The sequence below is a fragment of the Gavialis gangeticus genome, unplaced genomic scaffold, assembly GCF_001723915.1.
Source record: "Gavialis gangeticus isolate Ggan-Ray unplaced genomic scaffold, GavGan_comp1, whole genome shotgun sequence".
In the NCBI taxonomy this organism is placed as follows: domain Eukaryota; kingdom Metazoa; phylum Chordata; order Crocodylia; family Gavialidae; genus Gavialis; species Gavialis gangeticus.
The window spans coordinates 77,613,898-77,635,061 of NW_017729022.1; positions in this window are offsets into that span (position 1 = coordinate 77,613,898).

The following is a 21,164-nucleotide window of genomic DNA, read 5'->3' on the forward strand; positions in this document are numbered from 1 at the left end:
CTGAACCTGTTCAGCCTCCACAAGAGAAGGCTGAGGGGGGATCTAGTGGCCTGTTACAAACTAGTCAGAGGGGACCAGCAGGCCCTGGGGGAGTCCCTGTTCCCCCAAGCACTACCAGGAGTGACTAGAAATAACGGTTACAAGCTGGCAGAGGGTAAATTCAGATTAGACATCAGGAGGCGCTACTTCACTGTCGGGGCAGCTAGGATCTGGAACCAACTTCCAAGTGATGTGGTGCTGGCTCCTACCCTGGGGGTCTTTAAGAGAAGGCTAGATGGACACCTTGCTGGGGTCGTTTGACCCCAGTACTTTTTCCTGCCATGGCAGGGGGTCGGACTTGATGATCTGCTCAGGTCCCTTCCGACCCTACTAACTATGAAACTATGAAACTAAGGTGAATTACTTGTGCATGTATAGGTGTTTTTGGTTCAGGAGAGACCTCAGGAACTGCCCAACCTAAGGGGCTTCATACATCTTATAGACATGATATCATGGGCGTGAAGACTACTCACCACTCCAAACTACTCTTGTCAAGAGTTGTCCATCAAAGCATGCTGTAATATCTATGGGCTTGATCCAAAACCCATTGAAATCAGTGAAGAGATTCAATTTGAAGTTGTGGCCTTTGCCTCATGATTTATTTAGGAAAGTCAGGTGGTGATCAAGTGAGTAGCATTCTGTAAAAGGACAAGGACACCTTGGTTTCAGAGAACCCTGCCTGGTATTGCTCAGTCACCATGGCCTGTTGGGTATTCCACTGCTTAAAAGGACAAAAAGACTGTGCTTGGAGGATAAAGAAGAAAGTGGTGGTGGGAACCAGCACATGAACGGTAAAGGTTAAATGCCAATGTTTCTCAGCAGTGAGATACTGAGGTACAGCTGACTTGGTCTGAGTTTAAATGTGGAGAAAGTGAAGGCATCTTCATTCTTTAGTATGAACTAAAAGCAAATACAGCATTCCTGCCTGGGAGGGGACAGAAAAATATGAATACTATGCTGGTTTCAAATTTGGGATGCCACAACAACCTTCTAAAACTTTTTGTAATGATTCACATGTTGCAAAATGAAAGCCAATGAATTCATCATGAAAGGCTGCCTGCCAGCAAAGCTAGAGATTCCCTACAGTGCCTTCTGCCAGCTGTTGAAAAGTCCTGCTGCTGGGCTCTTTAAGGACTCAGGATTTCCATCAGCAGAGCCAAGTGACTTTCATTCAGAGTGCTCAAGAAGTTCAAACCCATTCATGAAAGGCTATTGTTGTTTCCCCAGGCAGTGCTGGGCCTTGCAAAGATTGCCTAGCATCTTCACTATCAGAAAGGATTTCTTAGATCACAGAAAAAAGAATAAAGCAGTGACATCTCTAGCCAGCCATTTTATTCACATCTGCTGAGCATGAACCAAAGGTCACAGTCCTTCCATGCAAACAGAGGAAGAGAATGAGATCTTTCTGTGATGAAGGTGCCCCATGTCTGTGGTGATCCTCATGGGATGAGATCTCTATATTTGAGTGGCCAACCATAAATGTACCTGCCTGAGTCTTTGGGCATGCCTATTAAGTTCTCATCTGCCTTCAAGAAAAAAGGAGATGAGAAGAAAAGAGTGGAGACCAGCAGCAAACAGGGTGATCTGATGGCAGATCACATTAACCAGGAGAAATCAGCTACATTTTCTAGCTGATTTACATGGAACTTGCTCATTATGTCTTACATGCTAACAGGCCTAGGGAGAGACGAAGGCAAATTCAGCCACTTGGATGAATGGATCATCCATAGGAAACAAGCTTTCCTTAGACATTTACCTCTTTCCCAAAATCTTAAAACAGAAAATGCTGTGCAGTGTAATCAGAACAGAAGAATTTTTGGAGCTTAGATCGAATACATTCATATATTCAATAAGAAGATTACAATTCTTAATTCTGAAAGTATGGCACTAAGCATGTCTGTAATGGAATTGTTAGGTATGTGATCATGTGAAAGGTTTGTTTCAAAGAATCTAGCACAATTAGTTTATTTGGTAGAAGATTTGAGGCACCCAGTTAAAGATGCTATGTAAATTACAAATATTTGGGCACTTTTTCATGTGCTCTGATTAGAGTCAGAACACTGCAGCATGATGTAGTCTCTCATGTATTCAGTGTCCCGCATTTCAAAATGGTGTGGAGGGGGAGGGTGGAGCTTAAATAAAGCTTGCTGAATGAGCTTTAGTTAAAGTGCCCCTGCCACCATTTTGAAAAGCGGGACACTGAATACACAAGATGCTTTGTGCGTTTGAATTAAAGCAGCTCCCAAGAGCCACTCTAATTAAAACGCCCTTGCCCCAACCCTGGAGCACATGTATAGTCACCCATTGTTCTTATATTATTACAATGACATCAGAGTTGCTACATTTTGAGCTACTTTTTAGAGCAACAGCATTTCAGAATGATGTAAATGTGTATGTCTGACCATGTTATTGGGTGCTGTCACAATAATCTCAACATCTAATGGTGATAAGAGTATTGGAGGCAATGGGTGTTCTTGGAATGATAAAATTCAGCATGATGATAAACACTTCTTGAAAGGCAGATCTTGAAGTAAAAAAATGCTGTCTTGGATTATCCAAACTACAAGAGCCATATTGAATGTCTTACATAGCCCACCTCCAATTGAAGCATCCACTTCATACTTACTCACTTACAACACTTTTGGAATGTAGCTCTGGTTTCCCAAGGTTTAGATAGAGAGGAACACAGTAAGGCATTCATTTGGTCTGTGTCATTGGGCAGCATGTCCTAGTTTTCTAAGCTTATCCCATTTTATAAAAAGAAATTCATCAATAACGTTTGTTATTGATACATTATGGCAGCTGTTGTATCTAAAAGTACTGGAAATCCAATAAATGGATTTCTTCAGAATATTAATGACAGAATAGGGGCTTGGGCACTGTCGCAGGGCACCAGGGTGTCTTGCTCCTTTAAGGGCTGACACTGCTAGGGAGAGGGCCCGAGCAGTCAGTTGGGAGCCCCAGCTGCTGGTTACCAGGACATCCAGAATGTGATAGTTGGCCCACACCTGCCAGTGGTCAGCTGACCAGAAGGGGCAGGGCCTGGCATATATATAAATCCCAGGGCTGAGGCCAGGAAGGGAGTTCCCCGCTAGCAGCCAGAGGGGAAGGAGCCTCCAGGGAGGAAGTGCCCAGTGAAGCTGCAACTGCCTGATATGCTGCACCTAGGTCTAAGGGGGCTCCATGAGCTCCACAGGTACCCTTGCCTACTAGACACTTAGTGCCAGGGATGAAATCTGATTCTCTGAAAGGGTCAGAGCACACCCTGATATTTTGTATTATGTTAGAGCCCAGGGGCTTATGTTTTATTTGCCATTGTATACCACCGGTGGTTTGGGTGAGGCTATCTGGGAAAAGAGGAGGCCTCATTGGGGGCCCAGTGCAGTGTGGGGACCCTGGCACCAGAGACGGTGCAGCATTTGGGGTGCACAAACCCCAGCACCAGAGAGGGCATAGTATTTGGAGGGGGGCACAGGCCCCAGTGCCAGAGAGGGCACGGCATTTGGGGTGCACAGAGAGGGCGCAGAGACAGGGCTGCGGAGAGCCCGGCACCAGAGAGGGTGCAGAGACAGGGCCGCGGAGAGCCCAGTGTGGACAAGAGGGCCTAATTATAGCACTAGGCGAGACAACACCAGTACCATCTGCGAGGCTTGGGGCATGGTAAAGAGGTGGTTTGGAGCTATGCATATAGCCCATAAGGCTGGTGGTGTCCCGTGACATCTGTTTTGAAATGGGACCCACAAGGGGCCCAGGAACCCATGGGGTTCAAGGAAATCCATCAGGACCATGTCCAACAGGACGTGAAGACAGCCTCCCTATATTACAAATACATCAAGACGTGGCAGGAGAGAATAGAGGGTGCCCATCAGGCCAAATTGGCACAGTCGAGGGGCCCTAGGGGTAACATGGCCATCCTTGAGGGCCCCATCCTGTGACAGGTGCATAAAGACATGGGAAGGAGGCAAGGAGGACCCATAAGATTGCTATATCTCAAAGGCATGCCATGACCCAAACAATCTATTACCTTACTATTCAGAGATCACTGAGGGATTTTGTTTGATTTCTACTTGCATTTGTCGGCTTCAATTCTGTCTGACTAAAAAAAAAAAAAATATTGGATGTTCTGAAAATCTTGTCCATTAAAAAAAACAATGTATTTCTTCCCCCAAATTTGAAAGAATTCTGGAGCAAAATCTTCACTGCATGAAACCCTGGCTAAATCTTTCCTTCTCTATTACACAGAAATCTTAAGTAATATTTTCCATATAGATTGTTGGTATTAGATTTGTAGATAGAGTAAATCTCCTTGGGTACTTGTAGACGTGCAGGGAGGCTGCTCTGATGGGCTGTAATTACAGTGTGTTGAAGCAGACACGATTTATCTAATTAGCATGCTCCAGCCATCAGAGTCCCCATGCTTAAAAATGATGGTGGGGGCACTTTAACTAAAGCTCATTAGACAATCTCTCAGAACCACTTTAATTAAAGTGCCCCTCACCCCCACCCCTAGAGCATATGCAAAAATACCCCCTAATGTCTACATATCCTTATTAACAATGCATGTAATGCAGAGACATGTAAGAAAAACAGACCTATCAGAAAGCTCATTTTACAGCAATTTTGAGGGCTCCTTCTTTAAAAATACACCTGGGGAAAGGAAAATGATTAAAAGGAAGAATTCAGCAACCAGTTGATAAACAAATTTACTGAAGAGTAGTGTTGCTCAAAGATTCATGTAAGTCTAGTAGATATATAACCAGCTGAACACAACGTAGTCATATGGCTCACTTTGCATTTGGCCACCTTCATCCCCCAGCCTAAGTGACCATATACCCATTTAAAGCTGGGTCAACCGGTGATGGAATTGGCAGGAGACCAGAGTGAAGCTCAAACTTGTACCCGTGGAGTCATGAAAAGGGCTTAACCACTCTGCTGCAATGTCCCTACCATGAAGCACATGCAATTGAGGGCAAGATGAGCAGAAAATGGACGTTTCTGACAGTCAGGGGCCCTGATGTATATTATTTAGGGTATATAGAGTAAGTATGTAGAGTACAAGAGTATACAGTATGCAGAGTAATCTCTATACTGGAGCTTTACTTTATGGATGCATTGAAAGTTGAGGAGTGGCATAGCACACTGCAGGGTTTCCTCACCTCCATCTATCCCAATTTTTTCCAACCTTGGGAGTGAAAGCAGAGATGTAGGGTCTAATAGAAGCCTACCTATTCCATCAGGGAGTTTCTATATTATAGAGGACTCTTTTGATAGTGAGTGGCAGCTATATAATGTCTCCTTTAGGTCACCTGGGTGACACAGAAGGACAGTAACCAGGTTTCAGAGTCTGGCCCCCTTCCCAACATGAGCTTCTGTTAAGTTAAAAGTCACCCCTGGGCAGAAGGCTTGGAATAGTATCTACATAAATTTTGGACCACATCTGGTGCATTGCTAAGGAAACAGCCTTAACGGGACAAGTGGCATTTTAGGGAAATGACAATCAGAGTATCACTTTGCCCATTTGCATATTATCAAAAAGCTTCAAAGAAAATGTGACCACAGGTAACACAAGGATTGAGCAAAGAAAAGGGTTCCCTCCCCAATGCGTGCCAAAACATATCCAGATAGTTTGAGGCAAGGCAGCTTTCAGCCATGCTCCAAGAGGCAATACACACTTTACTGTATTGCCCCTTAGCTTAATGTTTCAGGTCTCAGACCCTTTTCACAGGGAAAGTTGTTCAATTAAAGATCTAATTAAATTTGCTTTCCCATGTTATTAGAAGTTTAATTTTTTTAAGCAAACTAAAGATGCTTGGCTTAGCTGAATTATTTTTGGTAAAATACTGTAGGACTGCTTCACAAAGAACATTCGTTCTCTTTGCTTGCCACAGGCAAGTGCATGTGATATGAGTGACAACCTGATCACTGCTTGTGATTTAAGAATGGGACTGGATTTTGACATCTATATGGATGTCACCTACAGGTACAATGTGAACTCAGAGAGCAAAATGTCATGGAAGAAACCAACAATAGTGCACCCTTTATGTGCCATAGGCAAGAAAGCTATAAGTTTATATAAAATGCAAGGGGAAAGGGTCTTTGAAAAAATCCAGGTGCAGAATGTGAGCTGAATTTTGCTGAGAGAAATGATTATGGCTAAATGATCAGATCAGGTCTTGTAATTGGTCATTTTTCTACTACCTTCCCCCTTATCCTCTCTCACAGTAAATGCAAGAAAATTCAGTTATCTTCCATTTGAATTTCTTTCTAGTCTCTCTGGCCTGATTTAGTGGCAAATTCTCTGCTGGCATAACTCCACTGAGAAATGTCTTTTATAACTGGAAAAAACTGCAGCCCTTATGGTACTTATAGGCAAGGGTAAACCACCAAACCAAAGGGATGCTATGTAGCAATGACAACCTTTTTAAAAGAATATACAATATACTGGTTGGAAGAGGATAAATGCAGTTTCTGAAAATATTTTAATACCATAACCAGAAAAATAGGGTTAGCCATTTAAAATTCCATTAAAACACACCGGACTAAGAGAGAATTTTGAAGAGACAGAGGGGAAAATAGTAATTATTTTTTATGAAAAAGAAGGAATTGTCTCTCTCTAAATAGAGATGCCTGGTATATCCGTAATGGAGAAAAGTAGTTTCAAAAGATCCACAGAAATAAAGTAAAAAACTTGTGTCAAATTAAGCTGAAATGCTTGTCATATTTCCTGCTGTACCACCAAAGCTATGAAATAATATGAGAACGTCTCATTTAGCTGCATGGCTTTTTGCAATACATAATTCCATAAAGAATTGATATATGGATTGATATATCCCTAAGGATTTGTCTATAGTGTGGCAACAACCTATGTCAGGGAACACAGGATTGAATATGCTTCACCCATTTCAGTCCATTGACATGCTCCAGAGCTGGAAGTTCTCCACCCAGGCTACTCTGGGTTTGTCCTCATTGCCTGCTCTCAGGCTGGGAGAAATCTGAAGGCTAAGGACAAGCCTGAAGCATTCTTAACTGGTGGTGAATATCCAACTCTAGGTTAGTGGATGGAGGTAGGTGGGGCACAGACCTCAATGGACCACACTGCTGCCATGCTGTAGATGAGCTCAAAGACAAGAAGAAAGTAACGTGTTCTTTAGATCTTGTCTCCCATCCTCTCTCAAGAAAAGCAGAGCAGGCTGTCTATGTCCTTTTTGCAACTGCAGGACCCCATCTGTTTTTGAAACTGAAAACTCTGGCTTTCCCTGGACAGTATGGGGGACTGTAGGACAGGAGGTGGAGTATTTGACAAGCATTTGCTTTCCAATTGTGTTTAATAGCATATTAATACCTTAAGCTGTTCTGTATTGAATTTTAGTATACAAAAAGATATATGGCTCCATGAGAGATTCACATATTATTTAATAGATTTGGTGGTACAGGAAATATAACTGGGATTAAAGTTTAAATTAATACAAATTTCTGTACTTGTCACAGGATTTTTGAAATAACTATTTTCTGTTTCTGCTGTGCCAGATATCTATATACGAAGACAGCAGTGATACTGCACTTTCCACCACTGCAAAATCTCCCAGTAGCATAAACTCTCAAGTGAATATGGGCTGCCAACCCCAACTTACTGCAACAAATTATGGATTTAGGTGAGCCAAAGAAAATATGCAGGAATCATTTTATCATGACCAGCAACAATATTGGATGCAGTTTTCAAATATATCCAAGTGATTTAGGAGCTCAAATTCAAAGTTACCTTTCTAGAAGCCAATATCCCTTTGACTTGTAATAAGATTCAGAGTCCCAAATTCCTAAGTCACTTTTGAAAATGAAATTTAGGCTTCTAAGTAAATGAGGAACATTTGAAATTTTTACTTTAGTTTGTATTAGTATGGAGAACATTTAATTTTTGCAATGTTTATTATACTATTATGTAGTAATTTTATGTGGTTATAGTAGTCTGAAAGACTTGGATGTTTTTAGTCTCTCTTATTTAGTTTACAATTTTGTACTGTATAGTCAGTTTCTCTCTCTGGTTCTATTCAATACCCACATGCAGCCAGTAGGTGCACAATGACATGAACTTACACTAAGAAAGAAGTGCCTAAAGAAATGAATTAGAAAGAAAACTGTTCCACTGTCAATCAGAATCACCAGAATCACCACCTTTGTTTCCTTTTATTTCCATCCATAATACACTGCTCTAAACCACTTGAGACTTGGACCTGAGATATATAGTGATATTTTAAATGACTGTAAACCAGAATTGTAGAGGTGAAGGGTTTTAGGATTTTGTAACTAGAGGCTCCTAGGACAACAACATACAGGAACCCAGGGACATCTTAAACTTAACTTAAACTTAAGATCCTCCAAATTATTTTCTCTATTATTTTACATGATCCCCATTGCAGCCATTAATGAATTTATCCTCACCTTGTGTGTCTGCCAAAGCAATATACCAAGTCTTTGCAAGATCTACAATCTCCCAGGATGAAACTGTCAATTTTGGATTCTTTGAAACAAATTCAGGTTTTTTTTACACTCTTTGTAATCTAATTGCACTCAGTATATTGCATGAATTGTCTGTATAGAATATGCTTCAGTAGCTTCTGTAGATAATTTTTATTTAAACCCTTCCTCAACTTTTAAAATTCAAGCTCTAAGTTTGATTTTTAAATTCAGTAGGGTCATTGGGTACTATTTTCCAAAGCATTTCAAGTGACTTAAAACCCTAAATTATTTTGGAATTTAGGTCCTTTTACAAATGTTACCCCTTTGTTTTTATTAAGGGATACATGTTTACTACAAGACAATTCAAAATCTAGAAGAACCAGGTTACAGTCTCAAATCCCCTCGGTGAAATGTCTATCTAATTTGCTTTCTCCTCCAGTATTTGCCCTCTCACAGCAAGTAAGCTGTGATACTAGAAAACATTTTTAAAGGAACCTCTGATATTGGGTGCATCCTTTGAGAAACTTAGATATGTCAAGCTGGCCACCCCAAATCAGTCTCTCTCTGCAAATATTGCACTAATAATACTCTCAAATCATAAAGGATGTTTCTCATCTAGGTGGGCAACTTAATTAAAAGCCTCTTTCCTTGATAAATGCATATGTGATTAGCAGTCCTAGGAAAGGCTGTCCTTCAAGCTGTGCTCAAGGGCAGGTTGTCTGGTTATTAATGGAGAAGACATTCAGCATAGCTAATGAATACATTTGCTTCCTCTCAGGCAAAGAGATCTAAAGGGGAAGAATAAGAGAGACAGAGAGAAGAATACTACGATGACCAGTTCCAGGGTTATGGAGGAAGGAAAGACATAACAGGCATCTGATACCATGACAGCTGGTCTTTTGGTGACAGTTGCAATAGCTGAGCCAAGATCATCCAGGGAAATGTCTTGGTTATGGACATTCAGCTATCCCCTCACCTTGAGTAAAGGTCCCATTAATTCAAGTTTGAAGACTTGTTAATACATGGCTGCTAACCATGCTAATACATATAAGATGTGTGGTACCTACTGTGTGTCACAAACATACCAGTTCATTCTCCAAAACCTGCCAGTCTAACAACTTTCACCAATATTAAAATGACCTTTAAAATGAAAAGGTTTTATTTAATGATGTTTTCCTAAGCATGTTAGAAGACAATCAATTGCTGTCTGTTATAATCATCTTTTACTGAGATAAATGGCATGTCCCAGTCAAGTATCCTTTAGAGACTTGACTTCCTTCATCACAATACTTAGAATGGTGACCCAATGGTCCTGCAAGCTACCTAATTGAATACAAATTCACTTACAGGATAATATCTTTCCCCTTGGAAAGTCTTCAATAGATAGCAGCAGGTTCTAACAAAGTCTTTCTTCTTATAGGTGTGATTGTACTCAGCAGTTTAAAGCTTCAGAGGAGAGCTGTGTTGACAAATAACTGCCAAACTAAGGTCAACCTCCTCCTGGCTCTGGCCAAGCTGGCCATCTACAAGACCAGGAAGGAGGCTCTAGCTGGTGAACCCAGGCGAGTATGGAGCTGTTTTTCTGCCACTTCTCTGCTCAAGTCTCTGGGTAAAGTTTCACTGGTCTGCATCCACAGGCTCTCTTGACTCATCCAGGGGGCAGTGGGTGCTGGCTGGTGTGTTCTGCTTTGTGTCCACTTCTGGATCCCTTGTTTTGAACCTGTAACCCTCACTCCCATTCCTGTGTTTTGTTTTTTTTAATTTGGGCCAAGCAATCAGGTGAGGTGTCCACATGGGCCTCCCTTATTAAGGGAAACTTATAGTAATTTGTGATGGGCCTAAGCCCATGATTTTACAGCATATCAAATAGACTTGTTCATTGAGAGCTGCTTATTGGCTTCCTGGGTTCATCCTTGTTCCTGGTTGCACACTCCAGCGCAATCCCCTTGTGCTCCCAGACTCCAGTCTAGACCCAGATCTCTGACAGCCAAATCCTGGCTTGTGGCTTGGCTTGGTGAGCACCCATGTCCCAGTCCTATGCAGCTATAGTTGCCTGGCTAGTGGCTCTTGTTTGGATCCGTCTCTCACATTTCTGGCTTGTGTTTCTTCCCAGGGTGACCACCTACATCCCAGTCCCTTACATACCTGGGATTCCTGACCTGCCTGCGTCTGATCCCTTGGCTTCAGCTGAGACCCTTGCTTCCTTGATTGTGTCTGCTTCTGAACCCCTTCAAGTGTGACCTAGGAATAAGTCTCAACTACCTGCATCCCAACTGTATGGTAGGGACCACTTACTATGGTTATCCCTATTGACGGTAATGGATAATTTATAGCATCTCTAAATCATCTTGGGTGTAGTTAATTGGAAGCATCCATTCCATGCCTGCCAAGTTTTGGAAATCTTGGCATAAGAGAGGTAAAGCAATTTTGAAAGACATAATATAGCAATAGAAAGAAAATAAGGTTCAGAGAGAAGAGAAAGATAAAAGAGAAGGATGCAAGGAAAGAAGAAGAGAGAAAGGAGGGTGAATCAAAAAGGAGGAAGGAATATATTTTTACTGTCTTTTCATAGACTCAGTACATCTTTTCCCTGGAGGATTTTTCTAGTGATTGCAGTTGGTGAATTATCAACATTTAAGACTTCTGAAGTTTAAGTCCACTTTCTGGTTACACAATAGCTGGAAGCAGTCTGGGATTAGTGCAGCTCCTTGTTCTTTTCATGTGCAGAAAAAAAAAAAGGCTGGAGTTCTCTGAGCCTGTTGTTAGAGGAAATTTAATGATTTTTTTTCTTTGCCACATTTTTAAATTAACATAAATTAAAAATTAAAGGGACTATACTGGTGTTGCAGGGATCTGAATGGATAATGAAAGACTAGTGCCTGTGCAGATTATTTTTTTTACTAAGTCCCTATTCTTGTCAGATTGGTCACCATGCAGTCTGCAGTGTGAATGTTATATAGAAAATCTGGGATCTTTGCGGACAGGTTAATGCCATAAAAGCTTGCTTACAATGCTTAATGATACAGTACATGATACGTCAGTGAGCACTTCTCAGCCTTTTAACTAAGACAGAGGTAATATCATTTTAGATACCAACTTTCAAAGCATGCTGTGTCCTGCCCTTGAAGCATTTAGCTGTAGAATGTGTTTTCTGTCTCTGACTGATAAAAGTCCACCTATGTTATAAGGATACTACATTGTGACATGGCACTATTGCATTATGCTACACCATCACTGAACTGTGATGAAGCATCCTGCTGTCATCATGTTATGCTTGGTCATGAAAAGAAATGGTTTAAAAGTTACAGTTATAAGTAGATGTAGGATACTCCTTATCTACCCTGTCTTGGGTTCAAAATAGCTTAGGTTGCTCACACTGAAATGAGATTCCTTGTCTAATCTCAACCTACTGGAATGCATCACAAAAATACCACGTAGATGGAGACATTTGGATTTTTTTTGCACATTTTCTGTGAAGCTGATGTTTTATTGAATGGGTTTCTGCATAAAGTCTTTAAAAAACATAGAAACCTGCATTGTTGTAACTATACTGGTAAATATCTAAACTGGCAATTGGTTAATATATTTTTATTACCACACCACATTTTATGACAAGTACCAGAGGATTTATAATAAATACAAAAGCTTTCTTCCGAAATTCCTGGGTTGTAAAAATTAATTAATAAAAGATAGAATTTATTCATTCATATTCAGTCATATGCCAGATCCATGCCAAATGGAATTAATTTTGCAAGTAAAACTCCAAGAGATACTGCAGCAAATTATTTTCCAAAATTAAGATATGTATTATTAAAGCATTTGTTATAGTGATTCGTGAAACATTACTCTCACTGTTAAGCAAAACTGACTTGGATATGAGCATGGTTTGTCACTTGCACTGAAAGGATTGCTAACATGGATTAATGTTTAACTGATGTATCTCATCTAAAGGGAAACATCTAGTAATGCGCCACTGGAGAGGTGTGAGGCTTGGTTTTATTTAACATATTCATTAATGACTTGGAAAAACATAAACAAAACAGGAATGAAATAAATAAATAATTCTAAAATGGGATAAGAGAGCAAAGGGAGAAATAATATACATGGACTTGGGCCCTGATTCATTAAAGCATTTGAGCTGAACTTTGAGCATATACTTAAATCCTATTGACTTCAATGGGTTGTGCATATAGTGAAACATGTACCTAAATACTGTCTTGAAAGGAGATGCTTTCCTGAATCACATTCTTAGCAAGTTTTGGCATATAGCCAGGAAATATATTTCAATTTGCTGCATCTGGGAGAATCATCTAAGACACAACTGTTGTATAGGAAGGGGAAGAAGTAATGGTCAGAAGACATGTGGGTGGTAGTGGACATTAATTGGTTATAAGAGATACAGGTTGTAGTGGACATTAATTGGGTATGTAATATAGCATCATAAAAGATCAATGTGATTTTGGAGTGCACACAAAGAGACTCTGTCAGAGATGTGGGAGGAAATAGCTGTTTCTGTATGGCACAGCTGCATGTGGAATAGTGGGTTCATTTCTCTATTAGTATCAGAAAGATATAGACAAACTACAGACGGTTCAAAGGAGAGGCAAACATGCTAAGTATGGCAATGAATGAATGAAGGGATGGAGGGATATAAAATATTTGTTGTCTGTTTCCACATTGAGAAAGCCGAAAGATTTTTCAGCGTGGTACAAGCTTGCATAACTAGGAAGAAGGAATAGACTTAAATAAAGATTTATGGAAATTAATAGTAAATAAATTATATATACATCAAATGGTGACTTAATATAAAAAATAATAAAATAACAAATTAATAGTTAAATGGAATAAAATAAAGAAGAGGGAAAAGTTAAATTGAATATTAGATTAATATTACTCTCATTAATATGCAATTGTGAAATTTATTTTCAAACTGAAAGAACATATCAAATGGGGTGATATGTCCTGGGTCTGGTACCATACAATAATTTATGCAATGGAAAATAGAGTACACTTGTACAGATGTACAGATCTGTACAAATGTACAGATATCACCAAACAGAAAAGGATTGCAAAGATTTAGGAAGACAGGATTAGAACTGAAAATAATATTGATAAGTTAGAGGAATAATCTAAAAACAGTAAGATGGTAGTTAATAAAGAAAAGTGCAAATTACTACATGTAAGAAGGAAAAAAAAATCACATGGATCAATAAAAATGGAAAAAACTGGCTACTGCAGAAGAGGATCTGGAGAGTAATAGTAGACCTCAAGCAAAATATGAATCAACATTGGAATGCTGTTTGAAAAAGGCAAATGTCATTTTGGGGGTATATAAGTAGAAATGTCATGCATAAGATACAGGAAATCACTGTTCCACATTGCTTGGCCTTGCTGAGGCTTCAGCTGGAGTACTCTGATTTTGAGACCCACAAAGATGTAAACAAATTGGTGAGAACTCAAGGGCAGCTTGAAAAAACAGCAGCAGCAGCCAAGAGGTTTAGAAATCAGGACCTAGGAGGAAAGGGTGAAATAGCTGTATTTGTTTATTTTAGGAAAAAGAGGATGGAATGAATATGATAATAGCTTTCAACATGGAAAAGGTTATTATAAAAAGATGGTGATCATTTGTTCTCCACACCCATAGACTGTAGGGGAAGAAGTAATTGTCTTAATATGCAGGAAGGGAGATTTAGGTTACATACTAAGAAAAACTTTCTAACTATAACAACAGTTAACCATTGAAACAGGATATCTAGGGAGGCGGTGCAATCTCGCTCACTGAAAGGTTTTTGCGAACAGTTTAAAATAACATCTGCCAAGGATAATTTAGGCATGCTTGATCCTGCTTCAAGAGTAGAAGGATGGATAACCTCTTGAGATCCCTGCCCACCCTATGATTTCTAAGAGGTAGAAGTACAATGCTTACAGACAGTAAAATTAAACAGGCTAAAGATGAATATATGTATCTTATATTGTACATCACACTTGATATATTATCATATATACTTTTTATTTTAAAATATTGTATGTAATGTTATATTATATAATGCTATAACATTATACATAATATTATATATAAAACATATTTATTTTATTTAATATCTATAATATATTTCTATATATAACAGGGAAACATTTGAATGAAAAGAATGATGTACTAGCATGTAACCTATAGAGCCTGTCCATCTTTGAACTCTAGGAACATCTAATTCAGTTCCTTTTATTTATCTGGATTAGTTAAGGGTAAATCACAAATTTGTATGCATTCCTCATGCTGTTCCATAATACTTAAAGGCAGTGGTGTAAAAAACAGGGTCTGTGTTCTGGGTGGTGGTGGTGGCAGCAGCTGTGGCAGCTGGGATGCAGTTGCAGCAACTGCCATTTTTTCCACTCCTCCCTAAGTGGCCACTCAAAGCTGGTGCCCCAGTCAACCACCACTCATTGCATTGTTGCATAGAGGGAAAACTTACATCTTATCTGCATAGGTGTACCAGAGAGGGGAAATACAAATCAAGGTCTTTTCACAGAAGCCTTCAGCTTCTTGCTATCAAGAGATGGGATCCATTTGACAAGAATCGGGAAGAGCATCTTTGCTTGTCATCTGGCCAATCCAGTAAGGAGGACTTTAAACTAAGTTCTATGGGGAGGGGTGATGAAAACCCTTCAGTAACAGAGCACACTGTCCAGAGGGGAAAGAACTTGAAGAAGCAATTCAACTCTGGGAGGACCAGAGAGCTACAGGACTGCAAAAAGTGGCACAAAAAGAAAGCAAGGAGATCAAATTTCAAAATACATCCAGTGCATATTTATCAATGTGAGAAGTATGAGGAATAAACAAGATGAGCTGGTAGCTGCAGCCTGTGAAAAGAAACATGACCTGATTGGCATCACTGAGACCAGGTGGGACATCTCTTATGACTGGAATGTGAACATTGAAGGCTAGGCTCTGTTTTGGAAGGACAGAGTTGGGAGAAAATGTGATGAAGTTGCCTTGTATGTCAGAAACATCTATTTGTTCCCTGATTCAGGAGAAAAAAGACAGCAAAGCAGAATACATTTGGGTGAATATGAAAGGTAGAAGACATGGCACCAATATAATGGTGGGGATTTATTATAGGCCACCTAATCAGGAAAAGGAGGTGAGTGAGGCTTCAAGTACTCTTCTAGTACGTGACAAATCTATCCAAATGCTAATGGAAGAACAATACAGCCAAACAAAATGTCAAGCCAGTTCCTAACTTGTATGGAGGATTATCTTGGATCTTGTCCTGACCAACAGAGAAGAACTGGGGGAGGATGTGAAGGATGTATAACTTGGGAAGAAGCAATCACAATGTGACAGAATTCCAGATCCTGAGACAGGGAAACCATGAGGTCAGCAAAATTAGGATGCTATTTCAAAACGGCAAATTTCACCTGACTCAAGGAGCTAGTAGGCATAGTGTCATGGGAGGACAGACTAAAGAATAAAGGTGCCCAGGAGGTCTGGGAGCTTCTAACGGGCACCATATTGGAAATCCAACAAGAAACTGTTTAGACACAATGGAAGCACAAGAAGAATGGCAAGAGACAAATGTGGCTGCACAAGGAGCTTCTAAAATGCCTCAAATACAAAAGGAAAGCATATAGGCAATGGAAGAATGGGCAGGTCACCAGGGACACATACCAGGAAATAGCAAGAACCTGTAGGGACAAAATCAGTAAGGCAAAGATTAGGTTATTTTCCTGATTAGGTGGCTTAACAAGCTAGAAGAAGGACCAGGGAAGCTGTGGGGCCTCTGTTAACAAGCCAGGGGGAACTCCTAACTAATCTGAATTAATCAAATCAAAGAGCAGAGAGAAATAATAAAGAAGTTCTTGTGAATCGCTATGTAGTCAAAGTCCAAATATCAGTTCAAACACGAATCAAGAGTTATAGGGCATTACAGAGGTATAGCCTCAGAGAAAGGCAATGTCCCCTACTAGTTTTCTCATTAAGGTTTAGTACATGAGTAGCAGAGCATCAAACACCATATTCAAACAGACATTAAACTCAAATATGCCCATTTGGGAAAGGTTCAAGCTAGCTGTGGAAGTTGAAACCAGTCATTTATAGCAAAGGAATAGCTGTGAGATCCAAAACATGGCTATCTGTCTATTGCAGGAAGACTTAATTGTTCTGTGGATTTCACTTAGTCTGGTTTGCTAATATAGAACTCTTTAATAGGAGAGAGTAATACGAATACTCAAAAGGAGGCATGTTCATAATTTGTAGTATTTGTGCCATATATTAGTGTGTAGCAATTGAGTTTTAGGGCTATCTAAACTCTTGTACAAAGAAGGCAGTTTGAGGTACTCACATCTGTAGTAAGTTTTGCTTGGTTTAGGATTAATACAAGATAAAGGGAAAAGAAGGAAGAAGCTTTAAAACCTGTTGGCCCATTTAAATTGGAGTCTATGAAATCTGTGGCTATCAAAAGGAAGCATATTGATACACTTCTCCCATCTGTCATCTGGGGAAAAAAAGTTTTAAATTAGATCTCCATTGCCAAGAGTCCTATTCCTGGTTGAATTTATGTAAGATTGAACATGCTGCTGAAATAGAATGTTCATAAGGCATTCTTTAATTAAGGAACATAATTTCCAGTGGGGAGGAGATTCCCTTTGGCTCATGGGAGGGTTCTATTTGTATACAAGTATAGCAGTTCTTCTGCAAAAATAAAATTACAGTGTGTTTGAGGAAGCTGGTCTTTTAAAGCTATCTTCTGAAGGCAGAAGTGATTGGGGAAAAAAAATCTACTACGACCACCAGCCTACATATTAAGCAATTGAATTTAATGGGATCATTAAAGAAAGAAGAGAGGTTAAGGTTATTGTGGGCAGGCTTTTTTTTAGAACTGCTTTTTTCTAGAAATGATTTCTTTTTGGAGATCTAAAGTCAACTAAATTAAATATTTTGGGGGTTGTATGGGAGCTACCTCTTTTTTGTTCAGCCTCCAGCACAATGGAAGTTGTGCTTGGGACCTCTGGGGACTATTACAATATGAATAAATAGGAAGAAATTAGATCTGGCAATTCTGGCATGTCTTTGTTAGAAAATATACTGCAGAGAAACAGCTTACTCTATTTGACTCAGCTAATACAATGCTTTAGCAAATGCCACTGAAGAGCTTAAGCCAGGGTTTCAGGGTTATACATTTTCTTTTTCAAGACAAGAGGTCATTGTAACATTTGTCAGTCTTTTAACACAATGTTCTCTATACTCATTCCAGTCAACATCAGTCTTATAGAATTTCCATTGCAATCAATGACAAAACTTCAACTTACTTCATTTGGGCAACATAAATCACAGCACAACAACCATTTATTGCATTATGGACGGTCTTCACTTCACCCTACATCACCATAGTGATGTGCTATGTCACCGTATGGCATGCTACAGTGATGTAGTGATCACATGGGTCTACCCGTGATTGGCAGGTGCATTGCTGTAGCAGCACACTCCCCAGTTTTAGCGTGCTGTTGTGGTGGTATAACGGTGAAATCTAGCATTGCGCCATGTCCACAGTGCCATACAAGAAGTTACTGCACTGTGCTTTAGTACTTCCTTTTGAAAGTACTAAAGCACAACACTATAGCAGTATTGTCATACGGTGACATGTAGATGCACCCTACAAGAGTAAACTCAAAGGCATACATCCCATACCACATCCACATAGCAATATACCAGCAGAGCACCCTCCCCACAATATCAGACCATAAAGATTGCCTCCTGTGCTTTCTTACCACTCTGTCACCCTCTTCACCTACATAAAACAAATTACTCACTGAACGTACCAGGATGTAATAGGATATCCTTGGCCCATCTACACATGCATTTACTTTGGCCTAAATTCTGGTATAAGCTACTCCAGAGTAAGTGTTTTCAGGCAAGCATCTACATGTGCAGGGATTAGGGAGAAGATTTGCTGCTCTTTGTTCCAAGTTTCCTGCAGCCCTGTAATAAGCTCCTGCCATCACCACTAGGGGGAGCTCCAGGCTCCCTCTGGGTGGTAGCCCAGGGGCAGGCAGGGAGCCCTAGGCCAGGAGACAGCTGTTTCCTGGCCTCAAGGGTGGCTGCCTGCTGCTGGGGTGGGGACATTGTTTGCCTGCCCTGGCAGCAGGGAGCTCCTGGCCCTGGCTCCCTGATCAAGGGCAGGAGACTTGGAAAAAGCTGCAGGGGAGAGGCAGGTCCCATCCATCTGCCCTGATCTGTTGGTGGGGCAGCTAGCTTGCTGCTAGGTGCCCCAGCAGCAGGTTGGGGCAGGGGGCTGGGACCTAACCCACCTCTGAAGCTCTTTCCAAGCCCTGTGCCTCAATCATCTGATCAGGACAGTTCCCAGCCTTCATCCAGCTGGGCATTTTGCATTCACAGAACTGAGTGGGAAACAGAGCTGGGAGGGGAACAGGGTAAAGGGCTTGTTCCCCACTCAGATTTATGAGCATGGAGCTGGGGGAGGAGGAGAAACAGGCTAGGGGGCTTGTTCCCACCATCTTGTTCCCTTCCCAGCCTGTTCCCCACCCAGCTCTATACTCATGTTGCTGGGGGCAGGGGAAGGGGGGGACAGGATCCCCTGCTGCCACCAGCAGGGGAGCGCATTATCACTGGCTCCATGACCATGGGGCCGGTGCAGAGAGATCGTTGTCTCCCAGCCTGAGCTCTGTGATAATGGAGCTCGAGCTGGGAGACATTTATCTCCTGGCCTGAGCTCCATGGCTGTGGGGCTTGGGCTAGGAGACCCTTATCTTTTAATGCCGACTCTGCCACTGCAGAGCTTGGGCGGAGAGATAAGGGTCTCCTAGCCTGAGCTTTGTGACCACGGAGCTAGGCTGGCAGATGAAAGTCTCCCAGTCCCCACTTCATGATTACAAACTGGGAGTGGGGGCTTGGAGCTCCTTGCTGCTGGGGCAGGGGAACACAGTACCTGCCCATGCTCCTATGGCAGAACCTGCCCCAGCAGCAGGCAGCTCCCAGGAGCACGGAGCTATCTCCTGCCCTCTGGTGGACAGCTGATTGGGAGAAGATTTGGCTCCTGGCCAGGTGACTATAGAAGTACTAATGTGTCATTACTAACCATGAGTAAATTTGCTACTTGTATTTGCAGGTAGCAAATTTACTCAGGATTAGGGAGGTTTACTGCAAAGTAAGCACGTGCACAGGTAGACACATGCTTACTTTGCAGTAAACTATGCTAATGTGAAGTTAAGCATCTTATGTAGACGTGCCCACTGTATATGCACATATACACCTCACTCCATGGAGTACCCCCTCCATGCTGCTATCCAAAGAGGAGCAACCCTTCATACATACTCCTTTCATACATGTATACAAAGCCTAACAGGGCAGCTGCATACAGACTGTCCAGTCAATGACATAGTGTAGTCATGGGGTAGTCGGAAACTTTTCTCAACTCTAAGCCAAATTCATTTCTTTCTGAAGCAAGGAAACCTGGTCCTGATTTCAGGGGGAGTCCATTATAAATGACAGCCTAAGAAAAATGTGTGGAAACAAAAGCAATTTCCTCACTTTCCTTTCTTGCTGCCATGCCCTCACATCTTGGAGCTCCAGGTATCAGAGTAATGCTCTGGGGTCACAGAGGCCTAAAAGACTGACGTGATCCATGGGCTTCAGAAGGCTAACAGGACGGATGAGAACACATGCAACACCATAAAGATGGTCTCATTGGCTTTTATGTCATTCTGAGAACTGTCAAATGGAACATCGTGATGAATTTCCCAGCCTCGGCTGTTGGTAGCTCAGCTACGTTATTAATAACTGTCTGTCCAACTGGAAGAGGCTAGTACATCTCTGTTATTGAGGTGGTCTGGCCACCAATCTCTTCCCTGCATGTTCCATGATAAAAATTATATCAAGGATTATTGGGATGTGGCACTTCCCACTTAAGATAAATATAATAGATGCTTGCAGTGGACAGGATATAACATGTGCCCAAGGTGGCTTTCAGAACTCATCTCTCAATTTCTACTAGTAAACTAGAGTGCTCCCTTCACCCAACACAACCTGTGAACAAATTTGTGAAAGTTTCACCCAGAAATAAGGGAGATTGGCATTTTCGTCTGGTGGAAATAAATTGGGATGAATTAATTATTAAGGCTTTTGTTAATTTTATTTTAACATTACAAATTGCTGCTGAAGTATATTGGACCATTTGGACAATTATGAAACAAAATGTGAGTCCTTTGGCTAATAAACAATGAAGTTCAAGCAAAAGGTATTCCTCCCTGCCTCTCTGTCAGTTATGGGTACAGGCTGGAGACCAAAATGAATAGATGTGAGAAAGAGGGAACATTTCTATGGGAAACAAAATCATTTAATGGTTACTGTAAAGTGTCTTGATAACCAGAAAAGAACCTATGTAAAAGCCATGTAAGTATACTTTCATTCCATATTTGCTATATTGTATTAATGTTTCTTTCAAATACACTCAGTACTCAAGTAAAAAAGATAATCTCTCTGTTTGCCAGTCTTAAAAAGCCAGCCTGGTGTCTAAAAGAAAGTTATGTTCTTTCTGGCTCTGACATCACCCCAGTAATAAAAATGCAGTGATTAGGACTTAGCTGACAATTTTGCTGATGGCACATACGTCAGAATAGAACGCAGATCGTTCTTTCAGGCTGTAATAGCCTGGCTA